This window comes from Zea mays, chromosome 2 (genome assembly GCF_902167145.1).
Source record: "Zea mays cultivar B73 chromosome 2, Zm-B73-REFERENCE-NAM-5.0, whole genome shotgun sequence".
In the NCBI taxonomy this organism is placed as follows: Eukaryota; Viridiplantae; Streptophyta; class Magnoliopsida; order Poales; family Poaceae; genus Zea; species Zea mays.
The window spans coordinates 214009147-214021456 of NC_050097.1; the positions used below are offsets into that span (position 1 = coordinate 214009147).

Sequence of the window (12310 nt, forward strand, 5' to 3'; positions counted from 1 at the left end):
TGTTGGCTGCTTTTAGTTAATTCTGAGAAGCAGCTGAACTGATAAGTTGCTGCAGAAGCTATCTGTTTGGTATAACTTCTGCTTAAATTTGTGAAGAAGTTGAAAATAAATTGTGTCAAACCGGGATTTAACCTTAACCACTACAACACATACTGCTTTGTATTACAAAGAGGATATATATTATAAATATGTAGATATTAATAATTTAAACCGTAACAACATACGGGCACGTGATTAGTTGTTATATACGCTGCCTTTATGTTCAAATAATCGTCGCCTGAGAGCAAAAAAGTTATAGATACCGCTCGTTTTTTTGTGTCCACGCAACCCTGTTCAACCACACACGCGCGTGTTGTTTGTCTCGCGGTTTTGCGTGCTACACGCGACGGTCATTTGGCCACGTCCTCAGACTCCGGGCCGGCTCCAGGAGTCAGGATAGGAGGACAGATGAGCTTGCGATTGCGACCTTGCGTACACCGTTGCTCGGTTCCTTCCGAAGTCCTTGGGTCTGTGGGAATGGGATGGGACTTGGGTGGCTGAAGAATGATGCGCCATGGGAATGGGATAATATATAGAAATACGGATGTGTCGGCCATCTGCTGTGCACGCCATTCCTCTGTAGCCAATCGGTTCCAGCGATTTTGTTATCCTAAATCACAGAATCGCAATAGTGCTCCAGGGGAAAAAAACAAACGAGAGAGAGAATCCGATAGCGTTATCTTCCCAGCGACAGGTCCATGTGGATGTGGCCTGGCCTCCCATACGTCTCCAACTGTGTCCGTGCGGCTCCACGCTCCAGCGACCGAATACGTACAGCTATCTACCATCCTGGTCAAGCTACAGCTGCGTACTTGACGTGCGTGCTACTACAGTCTACCGGACTGTCTGTGTTTGGCTTCGTTAGCTATTCGGACTGCAAGATGTAGACGCCACGCCTTGTGACTTCCGTAGGCTTGACCGGTGACGGTGACGGACTGCTTGGCTACGCTAGCTACTTTTACAGCTGCAATATATAAGAGTATATAATAATTACGAGCTTTAGAACGGTTTTTCAAATATAAAAGATTGTTAAGATCCCGAGTCTATATATATAATAAATACAGTCAAGACATAATATATGTAGAGAGTCGTGTAAAGATGATCTTTCCGTGAAGAGATGGTCTCTTAATTTTTTTCGGTTAAACATCTAGAGACCCCTTAAAAATACCTTATATATGTGATCTAACACAAAATACTGTATAACCCACGCCTTAAAACTTCCGTAGGCTTGAGTGCTTGACCGTCGGGTGACGGTGACGGCCATGCCGTGACGTGCGCCGCCACGGTCCCAAATCTAGCGATTAATATTTTTTTTAAAAAAATAACTTTCCCCGTATCTGTCATCGTCTCCAACCGGCGGTCCCACCACCCGAGCGAGCTCCGCGACCTCCGATATACTCCTCCCTCCACAGACCACAGCCACAGTTGACAGTTGCGTACTTGCGTCGCGTTGCGTCCCCGCTTCCGTTACTCCCTCCGCGCCCCGCTCCTCCCGCCTGTCCTCCACGCGACGTTCCTTGTATCCCCGTCGCCTTCCTTGGGCAGTTGGGCTGAGTCCTCCCGTCTCTCGCCCCTGCAGATATAGTTGCGGCGGGGTTTCCTTCTTCGAGAAAGTTCCGAACCAGAGGGAGCCGCGCGGAAAGCCGGAGGCGTCCCATGCTGCTGGCAGGTGAGCGCAAGTCTCGAGGCTTGCACCTTTGGCCGGGCTTGATAGCCATGGAATTTCGAGGTTGGGTTGTGGGTTGGGGGCTTGGGGCTGCTTCTTACCGTGAGTCAGGAGCCGACGCGTGCAGTTTTCTTTACAGCCTGCGGTGCGGGCAGTTCGTGTGAACCAGGGCAGGGTTGCTAAAAAAACCCGATCATTTTCACAAAGTTTCTAATGCCTACTCCTTACGGTCTGACTCAGTTTGCTTTCGACTTTAACGCCTGTAGGCTGCAGCTAGTTGTTCTGAGCTCGGGATTGCCGAAAAAATCGACGTCGTGCCGAAAAAAATCGTGTGACTGTGGAATGTGTGGGAGGGCGGGGTTAGTGCCTTTAGTGGAAATGCCAATATATCTTTTTAAGTGTCAATTTCTTTCGAGTCTTTCTTCGGTTCTTCCTAATTCTTCCTAAAACTATGGCGCGCTGAAGTTGTTGCGGTTGCCTGTAGACCGTAGGGGCTGGGTAAATGAACGTGTGCTCCATTTGGGTGATCGATTTAATGCCGGTTTAACCAATTTGACCTTGTCCCAATCGCTATCAGTAAGATGGTCCATGCCTCGTGTTTATTGCAGGACGGTGTAAGTACATGTCAGGATCAGTCATGCAAGTGAATCCTGTTCTGTCACTGTTGGAACTGTGTACAAATTCACCAAGTATACTCATCTATCAGCTTGTTGCCAGCTGATCGATCCAATTAATATATTTCAGATGAACTGAAATTTGGGTTTTCCAGCTGGAATTCGCATTGTTTCCCAAAACTCATCAATAACATGCAAACGTTTTCAGTTTTAATGGATGTTCTACGCAGCCACTTCACAATATTATTCTGTTTTCGGAACTTGGGAGTGATATTCTGTACTATTTACATATTAATAACTGAATGTAACATGAGTGCCGTTTTGGTGCATGTGGTAATTTTGTAGTCTTGCTAACTTCAGCTGATGGTTAATATGAGGGACAATGACTCATCAAGCGACGCACAATTGGACGAGCCATTAGGACGGGTATCGATACTCTCTTACGGTTCTGGGCATATGCTCAACGACATCACATCGTCTTGTTGGTTTACCTATTTGCTTGTGTTCTTGACAGATCTGGGACTTAGTCCAGGGTATGTGCTTTCTGGGTCACAGCTTATTTTTCTCCTGTTGTAATGCATATGGTTATATTCTGTTCTGTAGCATGTTGTTAAAACATGTGATTTTGGAGGCATTTACGCACTAACTGTAGTTTTACTCTCAGTCTATTTATTCTACCGCAAGAGGAATTTTACCTCTGCTGCTGTGCATTAGGAAGTAAGTTCATGTTTACTTCTAAGTTAGTACAGGAAACATTTTACTGCAATATACACTAAAACCTCCTTGATAATTTGTATAAAAACTTTCAAATGTTTGCACAGCTGATTATCAAAATTCTGCTGTCCCTTTCTACTAGTGCTAGTAAAGTAGTGATGTTCAGAAGGAAAAATAAGGATTTGCATTGCTAAAAATCTAGTAAGGCAATAGCAACATGTTAGTTACTAGGGTAGTGCTTACTAATTTTCTGATCCGTGACATGTCATAGAGTTTGTCCAGGTTTTGAGAAATATTGAGATGCTGACAGCTTGAAAGCAAAGATTTAGGATTATTTCAGACACTTAACTTTATATTCACCTTTGCAGTGATGCCGCTATTGTGATGCTTTCTGGACAATTGGCGGATGGCTTCACAACAATCTTTGTTGGGGAATTGGTATGAGCCAGGAAATAGCTTGATTAATTTATTAGAATTTGCAATAAAATAATATGTAATTTATTCTCCTTTTGATCACAATAAGCTAATTCATCTTAGCGTTTACTGTGTATATGATTCTGGGGGTAGATATATGAAGTTATGAACATGCGGTTTCTGTTTCAGATGGATCGCTTTGGACATTTCAAACTGTGGCATGCAGGAGGATCTATTTTAGTGGCAATTTCCTTCTCGTCTGTTTTTGGTAGCTGTGTTCCTTGCAAACTTATGGGAATTAATACATCTACTTTGGAGACTGTTGGATACAGCACATTTGCTGCTATTTTTAATGTTGGTTGGGCAGTTACTCAAGTCGCTCACATGTAATGGCTTTTCTTTCCCTACTTCTCTTCACACTTTTCTATGGTTTCAGCATTACATTTATGGATATCTTTTATATGCTCCTAAGGTCTATGGTAAACTGCATTACATCAAATCCAACTAGCCGGGTTTCACTTGTAAGCTGTCGTAATGCCTTCACGATGGTTAGAACACTACACTCTGCCATTCATTCTACCGTGTCCAAATAACAAAGTAATTACATCTGATGTCCGCAATTTTCATGCTTTTGCTAGGTTGCGAATCTTAGCCTGTATGGCGTTGCTTTGGTGATATTTACTCTATTGCAGTCAGTGAATGTACTAGTTCAGGTACTCTCTTGTATTAACTAATCTGTATTGCTATGTTTCTGATATTCTTGATTTTCATTTATTTTTAAATACTTCGGCCAGTATCGGTGGATTGCTTAGGTGTCCATTTCCCTCGGATCTTGCTTTGTTGTCATCTTCTTGATTGGAACCAAAGAGCCAGGGTAAGATGAAACCTTCATAGTTAATATTCTTATGGAAGAACTATCAACTTCGCCTAGGTTTTTCATATCCTTTTTATTTTATTATTTTAAACAAAATCTTTGTCTTTAGATCAATTCGGCACTGTTTGGATAAGAGTCCTTCCAGAATTTCATGGGACTACTGGTTCAAGAGAGTATTGTACTACCAAGTTGCTCTAGTCTATACTCTGACTAGATTGGTGACCAATGTTTCACAGGTATCTTGTAATCTTTTGCTCTGTGATATAGGGACGAATCTATATTTTCTTTTAGGAATTTCTAAAGGCATTTATACTATTCATTCTGTTTACTCTGTTTGATTTATGTGGTGTTCCTTTTCGGCCCTAACATTATTCTACCAGCTTTGGCAGAGGGTATCTCACTATCTCCAGTAGATTAATATACTGTACTCAAGAGTAAACTTTCCCTTTACCATAAAGTTACCGTCATACCAAGGCATGCCAGTATGTCTCACAATTTATTATTTCGTGACTCTGAGAGTATTTTCTCTTAAGAGCACATGCTATGCAAGGTGGTTAGGCATGAGTGCTTAAAGAGAGAATGTTATTACATCATTAAGCACAAGTATAGAAGTTAATCCCTTAAATGCAAACTAGTTCTTAAATGGGCTTAACTACATTGTTAGCACACCTTAAGCATCGCCTAGTACATATGATATGGCAAAAAATAAAAAACGAAACTATTTTTCTTAGATAAGCACCTCCACCAGTCCACTGTACATGCCCTTATAGAACCTTGGTTTGCTCAAGATAGCATAAATTGGCGTATCCATCTTCAGTTTCACATGCTAATGAGAAAGCGTACAAATAGGTTCATCTTTTCCTCTGGTGTTAAATGTTACAGATCTCAAAATTACTTATTCATTTCTGTATTATAAATGTAAATATATACATTTGTTTCAACAGACAGTAGTGTGTTAAAATGTACCTTCAGAACATCCTAGACTGAGTGAATGCTTATTATACATTGTAGTTTGTTCATATTTTGGAGCCATGAATGTTACCCATTACCATTTATGTTTATTGGACAAATGAACAAACTTCTTCTGCTTATTATCACAATGTTCTGGTGTACATAGTCTTTCATTACCATTTTGCTTGGAGCTTCAACCAGATGACCAGTCAGTGATAACATTTCATTTATCTGAACAGGCATTTCTTGCTTTCTATGTAATAAATGATTTAGAAATGAATCAATCCTCCAAAGCATTGGTAAGTCCCATCCATTTGTTTTACCTCTTGCATTTAGTTTGTCTTTATCATTTGATATCCTTGTGAAACTGTACTCAACTGATGGGCATGCTACTGTAGAAATTTTAAATGCATGAACAAATGAGTGATTTATTATATTCAGTGTAACGTAGTGAGGATGGAGATGTAAGTTTGGAAGGCCAGGTAGTACCAAATGACACCTTCCGTTATTTGGGATCGATGCTATAGAGTGATGGTGATATTGATGAAGATGTTAGCTATAGAATCAAAGCGGGGTGGATGAAATGGCGTCAAGCATCGAGAGTCCTATGCGACAAGAGAGTGCCACATAAGTTGAAAGGCAAGTTCTACAAGACAGCGATTAGGCCTGCTATGTTATATGGGACTGAGTGTTCGCCTACTAAAAGACGACATATTCAACAACTAAGTGTCGCAGAGATGCGTATGTTGCGTTGGATATGTGGGCACACAATATTGGACCGAGTGAGAAACGATGACATATGTGATCGGCTAGTAGTAGAGCCAATTGAAGAAAAGCTTATTCAACACCGGTTGAGATGGTTTGGGTATGTCCACTGGAGACCCTAGAGGCACCGGTGCATAGAGGCATCATAAGACGGAACAATAATGTGAAGAGAGGTAGAGGTCGACCAAACTTGACATGGGAGGAAGCAATCAAAAGGGACTTGAAGGAATGAAATATCCCAATAGAGTTGTGTTTGGATAGAAGTGCTTGGAAAGAAGCTATCCACGTGCCCGAATCGTGATTAGGCCCTTTTTCTTTTAGTGCTCTCAAAAGCTTTTCCCTCCCCTTTCTCTCTCTTTCCCCTTTTGGTGATATCTTGTTGGGTTTCAACTCTAGCCTACCCCAACTTGTTTGGGACTAAAAAGCTATGTTGATGAGTGTAACTTATTATCGACGAATTAAGAACTTTGAGTCCTCAAAAGCTTCTGAATTTATGCTTGTTTTCTATGAACTCTAGTACATTTGATGGTAAATTCAGATAATCTGATGGCTAATAGTCAAAATAATTTGAATGGTGAAGCATATGCTAAATAAAAATTGATTTTTGTTTGTCCTCCAGTGAAGACATGATCTCATTTTTAATAACTTATGCTCCATCCGTCCTAGTATATAAAAGCGTAACCACCTCTGGTTCAAAGACCAAGAAATATATTTAATTTTCTTTATCACCACTAGTACTACTGCATTGATATGCGCATGTCTAGAGAGTGCACACCTTATATTATGTGATTAGAATAAAAAGTGGTTATGCCATATATTCTAGGACGTAGGGAGTATCAGTTAGAATTAGTGGTTTGTCTCATTTACATATAGTTTTCCCCCTGGATTAGTTATTTTTCATTTTCCTTTGCAGGTACCTGCTATTATCTACATCTGCAGTTTGATAGTATCTGTAATATTACAGGTCAGACTATTTTGTTGATATCTGATTTGTCTAATTTAATGCTTCGTTACTCAACTCAATTACTTTTAAAACTGTTTATAGGAGACTAGATGGTCAAGTTGGCGTCTTAAGCTTTACTTTTCAGCTGGAGCAGTGCTTTGGATATTGTCAGGTCTTGGAATTGTTCTTCTACCGAGCAGAATGCACAACCTCATGTATGCCATTTCAATCGTAATAGGAGCTGCGAATGCACTTATGACAGTGAGTATACTAAAACCTCAATTAACACCTGTACTGCCAAGAGATGGTAAAAACTTGCAAATACGATTTCTTATACTATGGTAATTAAATTTTATACTATGTAGCTAATTTGATAATACAAGATTTTTTTAATATATATATATATATATATATATATATATATATACGGCGCTGCTAAAATGCACCTGGGTGCATTCTCTATATTGAATGCACCCAGGCGTAAGTCCTGTTTCGCGCGCCTCCCCGCCGCCGCCGCGCGCATCCCTATCCCCACGCCGCCGCCGTCTCCTCCTTCTTCCTCCGATCCTCTAAACCTAGATCCCACCGCCGCCGAGCGCCTCCCTGTCCTCGCGCCGCCGCGCGCCTCCCTGTCTCCGCGCCGCCGCACGCCTCTCTGTCTGCGTGCATCCCTGTCCCCCGCATTAGGTGGGATTGCAAGCCCGCATTATGTGTGATTGCAACTGTTGTATAATTTTACTCAAATATCTGTTAAAAAATGTAAACAAAATGATTGCAACTGCTGGTGTAGTGTGGATGCAACTGCTGAGTTGCTCTTATGTGATTGCAAGTACTGAATAACTCTGAGAAATTTTGTTAAAAAATATGATTGCAACTGCTGGTCTGGTGTAATTGCAACTGCTGGTCTGGTGTGATTGCAACTTCTATATAACTATGTCCAAAAATCTGTTAAACAAACAAGATTGCAACTACTGGCCTGGTGTAATTACAACTGTGGGTCTGTTGTGATTGCAACTTCTATATAACTATGTCCAAAAATATGTTAAACAAACAATAATTGTAACTGCTGTCTGGTGTAATTGCAACTTCTGATCTGGTGTGATTGCAACTTCTATATAACTATGTCCAAAAATCTGTTAAACAAACAATGATTGCAACTGTTGTCTGGTGTAATTGCAACTGCTGGTCTGGTGTGATTGCAACTCCTATATAACTATGTCCAAAAATCTGTTAAACAAAACAATGATTGCAACTGTGTCTGGTGTAATTGCAACTGCTGGTCCGGTGTGATTGCAACTTCTATATAACTATGTCCAAAAATCTGTTAAACAAAACAATGATTGCAACTGCTGTCTGGCATAATTGCAACTGTAAGTCTGGTGTGATTGCAACTTATGTGAAGAGGTTAAGCCGTTCGCGGAGGAGCCGTTCACGGAGAAAGAGGGGCGGGGGCGGGAAAATGAAAAGGTTCTGTCCGGAGCGTGCGGGAGGGACGAAACCGGCCTGGGTGGGACGGTTGGCTCGGACCTGACACATAGGTTCGGCCTGGGTGCATTCTCTATATTGAATGCACCCAGGTGTAATATATAAATACAGTATATATATATATATATATACCTGTGACAAGGTGTATTATCAATTTATCATGTCGTAGTGCGGTAGTGGTATGCTCTCGTTCTGGCCCGCAGTCCATGTAACTAGTTGTTATCTTGCTAATGTATCTGGTATGCTGGTTCTTAAATTTCAATCCTGAGCTTCAGGACTTCTCGTTTAGCAAATGTGTCCTTGCTGATCAGTTCTGTTATATATCTTGGTGAGATGTCATATATCAGTTCTGTAATATATCTTGGTGTGTTGTCTGCTACTCTGCTCATCATGTTCTATTATGTCAAAACCTTGAAAAGTTGACTTATGTGTGAAAAACTACATTACTAGTCAAGAACTAACTCTTGGTTGTCTTGTTGAGTGTCCTATGATGTGTATGTTGTAATGGTTGTGCGCCATTGGTGTGTGTGCTATGCATGGTTTTTAAAGCGGTAAGGCGAGCCAAGGCGTTAGACCACCGCCTGGACGCCTAGGCGAGGTAGGCAGGTAAGGCGCCTAGGCGTTGGAGCTCCGCCTGGACGCCTAGGCGACGCCTTAAGAACAGGGGTGCTATGGGTGGCCGGAGTGCCACACCACCTACACATCATCTCTACTCCTATAAAGCACCACTTTTTTCTGGTTTCCATCGTTGTCCCTTTTACAAAAAGTCATGTTTTTTGTGTTCTAACGTGTGGTCCATCGTTGTCGTGTGACATCAAGTGACATGAGCCGTTACCTCCTAAATGGACCGTGAGAAAACATCCAAGTCCAACACGACATGAAGCTGCACGCAGCGTTGCGCTCCCGGGTAGTTGTGATGTACGGAAATACGTACACACGGCGTCACAGGGCACGCGACGTGCGGCGCGCGGCTGAGCGCGCAGGACGCCTGATCCAGCAGGCAGCGCCTGATCCAGCAGGCAGCCAGGCCTAGCGGCTAGATCTGGAAAGAATAAAAGTGATTGATGGCCTTCCTATTAGTCCGGGCTAGATTTAGAAGGAATAGGAGTGATTAGTGATTGATGACTTTCCTTTATTAGTCCGGGCTAGATTTAGAAGGGAATAAGAGTGATTAGTGATTGATGGCTTTCCTTTAAAAATCCAGGCTAGATTTAGAAGGGAATAAGAGTGATTAGTGGCTTCCTTTAGTAGCCCTGGCCTATGGCCTTATATACCCCCTGTAAGCACCCATGATGAGGACAAGAAAGTTTTATCTCAGTCTCCTACCTCTCTCTAATCGGCAACAGGGGGCATAACCCGTTGACGAAGACCGCCGTTCCTGGGGGCATAACCCGGTCGGCAACACGGACGGCGGCTACGACCTTCGGAGCCGCGGTCCTCCTACCCTCGGGCCCGACGCCCTTGACAGTAGTACACTTTGTTAGCTGAAGGAGTACGAGAGACCGAGTTAGCTATACCTGTACATGTGGGCCGGCCTAGCCCGGTACGACACAGGTCCATAAAAGCACGGCCCATAAAAGCACGGTCCGCAAAAGCACATCCCCAATTATGGGTCGTGTCGTGCCAGCACGTGGGCCCAGCCACCGGCCCACGACACGGCCCACAATTAGTTATGTGTGTCAGGCCGGCCCAAATAGCCCAGAATGCCTTAATGTGCCAGACCAACCCATATACATATAACAGTAATATATAAATAAAAAGTATAAAATATATGACCAAAATAAAACTAAGATGTTTTGTGGCTGCACATTAAAACCCTTTGGTCAGAAGGAAAAATAGTACAACTTGCTTAGAAATAATATTCAGTTATCTATTCACTGTTTAGTTGAGTATTATACAGCCATACAGAATATATGTACAATGACCATCATTGCTATTCACTATCCCCATCTAGGTACTAGTTCTCGAAGGCCTATTGAAGCTCTAGATTCTCCAAGTACAAGTGACGATCGTATCTCCTTTCAATCAATCAATGAAGAAGAATTAATCCAATTCCTCTAGATTACTCTAGTCTCCCTCCATGCCGACTTTAACATGTGTCGTGTGCCGTGGGTATACGTGTGGTGTTAAATCGGGGTCTTTTTCTCTCTCTTTAATGAAATGAAATGCTTCTGTTGTGTGCTTTGAGAGAAGAGAACTAGTTACGAACTCAACATGCCATATTATGACGAGATAAATTTTGTTTAGACATGTCAGTTTATTTGTTGCTGATTTTAATACCTGTGAGCACCATGTATATATTTAAATTCCTTACCATGAGCGTTTTATTTGCCCTTCCAATTTAAGTGTTGTTATCCTGTTTAATTTTCAGCTGAATTTCATTTGCACATATTTAAGTGTATCTTGTTAGGTACGTAATGCTTATCTTTCCTGTGCTTTGGTTGATACCAGGTGACAAGTATTAGCATGGAAGGTGTTCTAGTAGGAGAAGATCTAAATGGTTGTGCTTTTGTGTATGGCTCATTAAGTTTTGTTGACAAAGTTTCATGTGGAATAGCTCTCTATGTTCTCGAGTCCTATCAAGGTAATGACTGTCAGCTATCTTAGTACTGGCACATCATCATAAGCAAAATTAACCTTGTAATCTTCCGGTAAAAAGTTTTGATGAGATTGGGATCTGACATGCATGGCAGGAAGTACAAAGATCAGATCAAATTTAGGAACAACATCTGGCTATTCAGTTACAAGACTTGGCTTGGGCTTAGTTCCAGCTGCTTGTTCGCTGCTTTCAGCTATAGCAGCTTATACCATGGAGCTCCCTGATACTCAGAAAGGACCTTTGGTGGAACCCCTTCTAGCATAACTTCACTGGTGGCAGTGTTACAGTTTCACCGTGAGATTTCACAGTAATTGCTCGATGGAATGACACTGCTGCTCGAGCCTGAAGATGTTAGCGACCTGGTCAATTCGTTTTGACTTCGTATATATAGTCTGAATAAATTATGACGGAGGGGATATACTGAGACACGTTTGAATAGGGATTAGAAGTGACATAGGGGGGCTAGGGGCAAGAAGATCTGTGTTGATCATACTGAGCTTTACAAGTCATTCTGCAATCCAATGTAAATATAACTTAGCTTCATTTCGAAAGCATCAAAACTGCCAACTAGGCACATGTAGCGACGATGGGCAAGGAAAAGAATATCTCTGGTCCTTGTTCTACGCTATAATTTCATTGTATATGTAGCATCATGATTGAAAAGAAATATCTTATATTTATATTGATGGGTGAAATAGTGTCGCCTATGCTCATGTAAATTGTTTCTGACATTTAGAAATTAAATATGCTTGAGAAGAGAGCACTAATCTGTCTAATCATGTGAGTTTGAGCATGAAATGAACTACTGAAAAGAAGTAACCATTGCCATTTGATATGATAAACTTTAGCTTTAGGTCCAAGTAAGAACACTGTCATGACATATGGTTAGAGCAAAGGGTGTTGGGAGTTGGGACACACATACCTAAAACAAACAGTGGTGTTGGCATCCGCTGCACCCCACCTAAGGGCTTGTTCGGTTATTCCTAATATACATGTATTGATGGGATTGGAAAAAATTGAGAAGATGTTTAACTTGTTTGGGATTCAAACCCATCCAATCCCACTCAATCCACATGGATTGAGAGCTAACCGAACAAGCCCTAATCTGGCTAAGTATGAAGCATGTTTAGCTCGGTAGCATTACAAAGAAATTGTACAGTATAATCTAGCATCCGCTGCACCCCACCTAATCTGGCCTTGTTGTCGATGAGGGTATACACAGGGCCTAAATTGATGGCCCTCTAAT

At 41.7% G+C, this 12310-nt stretch overlaps 1 pseudogene across 1 annotated transcript; it reads left to right on the plus strand.

Moving 5' to 3' along the window:
- Positions 1-1574: 1574 nt before the first annotated feature.
- Positions 1575-11756, plus strand: LOC100381440 (uncharacterized; annotated as a pseudogene). Its single transcript, NR_159414.1, has 13 exons — positions 1575-1708; positions 2665-2852; positions 3402-3471; positions 3637-3833; positions 3920-3995; positions 4086-4160; positions 4242-4321; positions 4431-4557; positions 5512-5571; positions 6951-7001; positions 7083-7241; positions 10917-11049; positions 11159-11756. The product of NR_159414.1 is annotated as an uncharacterized protein (transcript).
- The last annotated feature ends 554 nt before the right edge of the window (positions 11757-12310 follow it).